This window comes from Procambarus clarkii, chromosome 65, assembly GCF_040958095.1.
Source record: "Procambarus clarkii isolate CNS0578487 chromosome 65, FALCON_Pclarkii_2.0, whole genome shotgun sequence".
Classification (NCBI taxonomy): Eukaryota; Metazoa; Arthropoda; class Malacostraca; order Decapoda; family Cambaridae; genus Procambarus; species Procambarus clarkii.
The window spans coordinates 23,299,206-23,308,338 of record NC_091214.1 but is presented as its reverse complement, the minus strand read 5'-3'; positions in this window follow the sequence as shown (position 1 = coordinate 23,308,338).

Sequence of the window (9,133 nt, the reverse complement as noted above, 5' to 3'; positions counted from 1 at the left end):
CATTTTCAAATAAAGTTAGATAAATATACACACTTAACAAAAGAATAGGGGTGGTAGGAGAAGAAAATATCAAAGTGTTCAGTGAGGATCCACAAGGTCTTCTCTGAGTACTCTTTATTTTCTTCTCCGAGGCTATGGGTCCCTACATTTGCACCAGAGGTGGTACCCAATTTTTAAAAAAAAAAAAAAAAAAAAAAAAAAAAAAAAAAAAAAAAAAAAAAAAAAAATATATATATATATATATATATATATATATATATATATATATATATATATATATATATATATATATATATATATATATATATATATATATATATATATCACAGTGTATATTCACTGAGGTTTGCTTTCACTTTGAGCTTCATGGAGAACTAAAGCATTCTTGCTTTAGTTCTCTAAACCGTAAAATCATTTGATATTAAAACACGGCGGGGGATTTCCGTAGACTTTTGCGAATTATGTTTTGTTTTTATCTAGTGCTTCCTTGTGTATATTATATACCCCATGACCCAGATGGTCTGTGTCTGCTGGCAAGTTAGATTTTGTATTTCAGTCTCTCTCTCTGTCTGTCTCTCTCTCTCTCTCTCTCTCTCTCTCTCTCTCTCTCTCTCTCTCTCTCTCTCTCTCTCTCTCTCTCTCTCATAATATTCAATTTACATGGAAATATAAATGGCCTAATATCTCTCCATTCCCTCCGCTCATCCTATTAGCCTTGTGATCCAATTTTTGCCAATTATCAAGATGGGTGGAGGCAGTTTGTCATGTGCGGCCGATACAGCCTATCCATTTGTCAACCTCAATGGCCTTTTGGGATGTAAGGATTCAGGGAAAATAGATAAAAGGTGATTAGATATATATATTTAGGATTTAGGGGAAAGTAGGTAAAGAGGATCACTTAATGTATTAATTGCATTAGATTTCATTGAGTGATAGTGATTGTATTACTAACACTATATATATACAATCTCTTAAAACCTCAATAGATTAATCACATTAGGTCTCGCCAATAACAACAAGTCAAAATAATATTAATACTGCACAAGAACGGTCAAACGCTTTCTTTAAAATGTAATTTTATTTATTTCTTTGACGCGTCAATCAAACCCACTGGCTTTAACGTTCCATACTGCGGACTCCAAGGTATTTCATTCCGTTTTCTGTGAAGCACAAACTTATTGACCCGGGTCAACTAAAAAAAAATTATTTTTTATTTTTTTTTCAACTCTTCGTCAATGTATTTGCCGTAATGGGATAGTGTTTTTTTTAGACTATTATCGGTTTCAAAGGAATACAACGACAAAGAGGAAAAATAGAGTATTCGAATTAGTGGTTTTATGTAATTTACTGATGTGTTGTATCTTGCGAATACTTGAGCTTTTCAATTGTAAGTAAATAATTTATTGTGTATATTTATGTAATTATTTATTAGTTTGAATACTTATGTAATTATTTATTAGTTTTAATACTTATGTAATTATTTATTAGTTTTAATACTTATGTATATTATTATAATTAGGGGTTAATATAAGTATTATTATAATTATATTGTAATACTTATTTGTATTATTTTACATTAATAATTATGGAATTATTTGTGTAATTATGGAATTATATGTAATTACGAAAATTAATGATGCGAAATTTTCTCTCCCTTTCTGATTCTCTCTCTCTCTCTCTCTCTCTCTCTCTCTCTCTCTCTCTCTCTCACATCGTGGGTAGAGGCTCTCTCTCTCATCGTGGGTGGAGTCTCTCTCTCTCTCTCTCTCTCTCTCATCGTCGGTGAAGGCTCTCTCTCTCTCTCTCTCTCTCTCTCTCTCTCTCTCTCTCTCTCTCTCTCTCTCTCTCTCTCTCTCTCTCTGCTGACATGCTGCGACCACCACCAGTCGGCTGTACCGCCACAGAATCGCTCTGAGGTTAGCTGTGAGGAACAGACCCCTGAACTAAGTCTCACATGGGGAGAAAAAAGTCCAGAAAAGGACCAAAAGTCTCAACATACACTATCCCCAGGGGACGCACGGAGGGCTTGACAAGGACGAGGGATCGCCCAAGGGGCTTGACAAAGGGCTAGGGGACGCTCAAAGGGGGGCTTGACAAGGACGTACAAAATCAAGCAGTTCAAGTTGTTAAGGAAACGATTCCTTCTTATCTAGTTGGTAGTTACATCGAAAACTAAATGCTGTTACACGAACGTTGATCTTCCTTCGAAGATCAGCCTTTGTAGCCCTTGTAGAAGATCTTCCCAGGCAGCTGTTGTAGAAGATCTTCCAGGCAGCCCTTGTAGAAGATCTTCCAGCCAGCCCTTGTAGAAGATCCCCCAGCCAGCCGTTGTAGAAGATCTTCCAGCCAGCCCTTGTAGAAGATCCCCCAGCCAGCCCTTGTAGAAGATCCCCCAGCCAGCCCTTGTAGAAGATCTACCAGGCAGGAATTTTAGCTTTACGTAACCCGTACAGCAGTCAATTTTTCTCGACTACACAACCCGGAATTATCTCTGTTAGCCTAGTCCGTCCTCCTGGAAGTTATAAATGCTCTTTGTGTCTGTAACTCGCATTAAATCAGTATTTTACGAGAAAAGAAATAAAAAGGATCACAGCAACATGATTTTTTGTCAGTATTTATTAAGTAATTAAACACCGGTGACCTCTAAATGTCAAGAGAGAAGCAAATGACTGTTAACTTTGCCGGCAACTAGAAAAGCCTTTGAAGGATTCGAACCGTGTGAACCTGATCTGAACCCTGGGAACCTGTTCTGAACCGTGGGAACCTGTCCTGAACCCTGGGAACCTGTTCTGAGCCGTGGGAACCTGTCCTGAACCCTGGGAACCTGTCCTGAACCCTGGGAACCTGTTCTGAGCCGTGGGAACCTGTCCTGAACCCTGGGAACCTGTTCTGAAGCGTGGGAACCTGTTCTGAACCCTGGGAACCTGTTCTGAAGCGTGGGAACCTGTTCTGAACCCTGGGAACCTGTTCTGAAGCGTGGGAACCTGTCCTGAACCCTGGGAACCTGTCCTGAACCGTGAGAACCTGTCCTGAACCGTGGGAACCTGTTCTGAACCCTGGGAACCTGTCCTGAACCCTGGGAACCTGTTCTGAGCCGTGGGAACCTGTCCTGAACCCTGGGAACCTGTCCTGAACCGTGAGAACCTGTCCTGAACCCTGGGAACCTGTCCTGAACCGTGAGAACCTGTCCTGAACCGTGAGAACCTGTCCTGAACCGTGGGAACCTGTTCTGAGCCGTGGGAACCTGTCCTGAACCCTGGGAACCTGTCCTGAACCCTGGGAACCTGTCCTGAACCGTGAGAACCTGTCCTGAACCGTGGGAACCTGTTCTGAGCCGTGGGAACCTGTCCTGAACCCTGGGAACCTGTCCTGAACCCTGGGAACCTGTCCTGAACCGTGAGAACCTGTCCTGAACCGTGAGAACCTGTCCTGAACCGTGGGAACCTGTCCTGAGCCGTGAGAACCTATCCTGAACCCTGGGAACCTATCCTAAACCCTAGGAACCTGTCCTAAACCGTGAGAACCTATCCTGAACCGTGGAAACCTATCCTGAACCGTGGGAACCTGTTCTGAGCCGTGGGAACCTGTCCTGAACCCTGGGAACCTATCCTAAACCCTAGGAACCTGTCCTAAACCGTGAGAACCTATCCTGAACCGTGGAAACCTATCCTAAACCGTGAGAACCTATCCTAAACCCTGAGAACCTATCCTAAACCCTAGGAACCTGTCCTAAACCGTGAGAACCTATCCTGAACCGTGAGAACCAGATGGCTGCCAGCTTGCCCCATCAACACAGATCACGTCCTATGTATATATATATATATATATATATATATATATATATATATATATATATATATATATATATATATATATATATATATATATATATATACACAGTTCAGAAATCTGCTTCAAACACACAAAAAGGAACTTTTTCGCAATTTAAAGCCCCCGTGGGAAACTTTTTTTTTTTTTTTAAATCCGTGTGGCCCCCCATGCATATTTTAATAGCCTCTTTTGAAACCTTTTTTAATGGCAATGGAACGACGTAGTGAGCGGTACAGAAAAGCATTAATTTTTAAAGCTACGATTATTTTAAAAGGTTAAGCAATATGTGAACGATCTCTTTCTCTCTTCTTTTTTATTTCTCTCTTTTTTATTTCTCTCTTTTTTTATTTCTCTCTTTTTTTATTTCTCTCTTTTTTATTTCTCTCTTTTTTATTTCTCTCTTTTTTATTTCTCTCTTTTTGATTTCTCTCTTTTTTTATTTCTCTCTTTTTTTATTTCTCTCTTTTTTATTTCTCTCTTTTTGATTTCTCTCTTTTTTTATTTCTCTCTTTTTGATTTCTCTCTTTTTTTATTTCTCTCTTTTTTTATTTCTCTCTTTTTTATTTCTCTCTTTTTGATTTCTCTCTTTTTTATTTCTCTCTTTTTTATTTCTCTTTTTTATTTCTCTCTTTTTTATTTCTCTCTTTTTTTATTTCTCTCTTTTTTATTTCTCTCTTTTTTATTTCTCTCTTTTTTTATTTCTCTCTTTTTTTATTTCTCTCTTTTTTATTTCTCTCTTTTTGATTTCTCTCTTTTTTATTTCTCTCTTTTTTTATTTCTCTCTTTTTTTATTTCTCTCTTTTTTTATTTCTCTCTTTTTTATTTCTCTCTTTTTTATTTCTCTCTTTTTTTATTTCTCTCTTTTTTTATTTCTCTCTTTTTTATTTCTCTCTTTTTTATTTCTCTCTTTTTTATTTCTCTTTTTTATTTTTATCTCTCTCTTATTATTTCTCCTATTTAGTATTGTTTTATTCTACACAGGAGGATTAACGTGATGTGTCAATGGGGGATAGGTAGAGTGTCAATGGGGGATAGACAGAGTGCATGGGGAGGATATAACACTTGTCCTCCTGTCGTCTCCCCTTAAAGAAGGGGAAAGCAAAGGGGGAATGCCTGTTTGTCTTAAAAGCGACATAAAGCTAGCCCACTCTGCTGACTGAAGCTTAGCCCACTCTGACTCCTCCAACACACACAGATTCAAACACAAGCTCTCAACTGACTCATCCTAAGGGTGGTTTAATGGACCAGGAGCTGAAGCTCACCCCTCTTAATGGATGACTGGGATCACCTCTATCCCTCTACGCCACAAACACAGGTAATCATGCACATGATTTAATCATTTACAAAGGTTACTTACCTCCGACATTTGGCAACTGTATCGTGACGTCACTTTGTTTTGATGACGTAATAAGGAGACATAATTAACAGGAACGACAAGGAAAGGGAAAGAGATATGTAAATATTGAGAGAGAGAGAGGGAGAGAGAGAGAGAGAGGGAGAGAGAGAGAGAGAGAGAGAGAGAGAGAGAGAGAGAGAGAGAGAGAGAGAGAGAGAGAGAGAGAGAGAGAGAGAGAGAGAGGAGGGAGGGAGGGAGGGAGGGAGGGAGGGAGGGAGGGAGGGAGGGAGGGAGGGAAGGGGAGGGAGAGAGAGAGAGAGAGAGAGAGAGAGAGAGAGAGAGAGAGAGAGAGAGAGAGAGAGAGAGGGAGAGGGAGAGGGAGAGGGAGAGAGAGAGAGAGAGAGAGAGAGAGAGAGAGAGAGAGAGAGAGAGAGAGAGAGAGAGAGAGAGAGAGACAGAGAGACAGAGAGACAGAGAGAGAGACAGAGAGACAGAGAGACAGAGAGACAGAGAGACAGAGAGACAGAGAGACAGAGAGACACAGAGACAGACAGACAGACAGACAGACAGACAGACAGACAGACAGACAGACAGACAGACAGACAGACAGACAGAGATTATGAATACTCCATAACAATATACCTAATGACAATTATACAATAATTCCACAGTTCCTTTAACTAACTACCCCTTATCACTCCATTAACAAACTCCCCCCCCCTTGTCCCTTTAACCAGCACCAACTACCTAACCCTTTAACCGATACAATTAATAAATTACATAATGACACCATTAGTTAATTAATGAATAAGCTTATTGAAATTAAATACGTTAATTGCCCAGATAAATCCCCACACGAGTCAGGACTCTGAATCCCACACGCCTCTGAAACAATAACTTGGGGGGACAGGTAGACAGGGGGTGTGGGGGGAGATGTTGTCATGACGACGGGTCGACTGGCTGTTGTGGCTGGCAGTTGGTAGTGGTGATGGTAGGGGAGGGGGGGAGAGGGGAGATGTGACTCCCAGTGACTTCCGTGGAAGGTGACGCAACCCGTCCTCCTAAATAGACGTATATCTGACGTATATTCACACACTAACACACACACACACATTGTCCCGTTTTCTGTTCTGGGACCTCTGGTTGGTTAGGATAAGGGCACATTAACACGACCGGTTCTACCTTACATATCCTTTCGTCCTACTTTCTCTCAGTTTAAAGAGAATATATCCTTATTCACCTTGAGTACATGCGTTATATCTAACCCCTTAATTAGTAGAATATACGTCCCCTCACTTCTCTGCAGGACCGGCGTTCGATCCCCGATAGTCTAAATGATTGGATACCTTTCTCTCATTCCACATATTCCAGCTATTAGTTCGTTTAATATTCCTTTTAAGTGCAATAATATCATACATAGCATTGATAATTAGTTTAATATGTATTTTTAAGTATCATGAATGTGCTGATTACTCTATAAGGGATTAACCGGCTCCAGGGATTACACTCTCTTACCTTATAATCATTTACAGGGATTAATGGAGGTAAAAAAAGGCTGAGAGCGAGTATACTTGGTTATACACAGTGTTAAGCTCCAATGTATACTGATAAGTGTTAGTATACTGAGTGGTGATAAGTGTCAGTATACTGAGTTATAACAAGTGCCATGTATAATAACTCCACCATTTTCTAACTCCCACAACATATAACTCCTAAGTATACCGAAAGGTTATTAAAGAATTATACAATATATAATTATTTAACGAATCATACAATATATAATTATTTAATTATTTAAGAATTATACAATATATAATTATTTAATAGTCACGAAGAACTATGCAATTAACCCCCCCCCCACCCCCCACCCCCAAACAATCAAGAAATTTGCAGCATTTAATATTGTTGATTCACATGATATATGTGTTCGAACCCTCTCCTCCTCCACAGCTTGTCTAAGCCGTGGCCGGCTATACGAAGACACAGGAAATTTATATATTTGATTATATATCAGAATTATATGTTATATATATTTGATTATATATCAGAATTATATGTTAAGTCCGCACTTAGGTTCGGTTTGAAATTGTATTTGCTCTAAATGGGTGAAGAACTAACTGGAACATTTCGAACACAGAGGTGTGAGTGAAGCCCCGTTCGAGATAAAGTTCGAACGCCAATCATAAACAAAAGATTCCGAACATGGTTACTTAGTAATTTATTAACCAATACACAACGAGACGGGAAAATCATTAATAGTGTCTCAAGATGCTCGTTCGAGGGGAAATTGTGTAGCAGATGTGTAAGTGTGACGTCTGGAGCTGTCAGGTATGGAAGTATGACGTCAATAGCTGTCAGGTGTGTAAAACCAGGAACTTCCAGGTATGGTCGCGGTATGACGTCAGGAATTGCCACGTGTGGACATATGACATCAGGGAAAAAAAACTAGTCTGTGATGAACGTGAGATGATGTCAGGTGTGGAAGGATGACGTCAGGAGGGGTATCAGCTGTACACGTGTGACGTCAACATGACAAAACCTCGAACCCCTGTCAACATCGTAGCTCAGGACTTCCATCTCCCTCCCTCCTACACCACACACACACACATACACGCGCGCGCACACACACACACACACACACACACACACACACACACACACACACACACACACACACACACACACACACACACACACACACACACATTCACACACTCACACACATACATATACACACATATACCTCCCTCTGTCTCCTATCTCTCACCTCACAGACCTACATCTACCTCTCTCTCTCTCTCTCTCTCTCTCTCTCTCTCTCTCTCTCTCTCTCTCTCATTCTGTTATATAAGGACTCGACTGGCCCGCAACGTCTCACTTCCCAGCAAGCCTCCGCTGGGGCAACACACATCCGCGGGCGTCTCTCACTCCCTCACTCAGCGAGGAGACCAACCCCCCCCCCCCTCCCTACGTAGGAAAGTGAGAGATAGAGCAAGCGAGCTCTTTGGCAAAAGTTCCTTATTAACAGTGCGCCATCTTTAAGAAAATTAAACGCTTGATTCTAGGCCCTTGAGAAAACTTAAATTACTACGGAATCTTATCTTGGAACTTTGTGGTTAACTGGGCTCTGGAAACTTTTACAAGTGCCGCCAGTGTTCAGGGTTCGATAGAAATCAACTTGCAACTTTGGCGAGAATGCAGTAGACGGTATATGCTAGTTCATATCACCAGGAGCATCAGCCAAATCGCTTCTACGTGTGACGCAGACGGCTAGAGCGAACAACGGTTTGAGAAACAGTGAGAAACTATAGGATGGAATTTATTTATTCGCGGCTCGTGTTGATAAGGTGAAACTGCCTAGATCAGTTCACGTCGCGGACGTGTTCAACACAGGATCAGATCACGTCCAGAACGCGATCAACACAGGATCAGATCACGTCCAGAACGCGATCAACACAGGATCAGATCACGTCCAGAACGCGATCAACACAGGATCAGATCACGTCCAGAACGCGATCAACACAGGATCAGATCACGTCCAGAACGCGATCAACACAGGATCAGATCACGTCCGGAACGCGATCAACACAGGATCAGATCACGTCCAGAACGCGATCAACACAGGATCAGATCACGTCCAGAACGCGATCAACACACAATCAGATCACTCTGAGGTGGAAATCAGATTAGAAATGACACAAAAAAAAACACGAAATGCTCAATATAAATTGAACATTTGAATATCACTATTCAACATCAACACAGTCCCCGATATCATCAACTCTCAAGTGTGTTATCGAGGCACTCAAGCACCTGAAAGGATAACATTGACTTCACAAATACACTCACACTCGAGTCCATGGCTTGCTGTACCCTCCACCAGATGGGGGCCCGAGCATTTAGGATTCAATATTGACAATGAAACTTAATATTACGGTAAACATACATAAACATTAACTGAAAAAC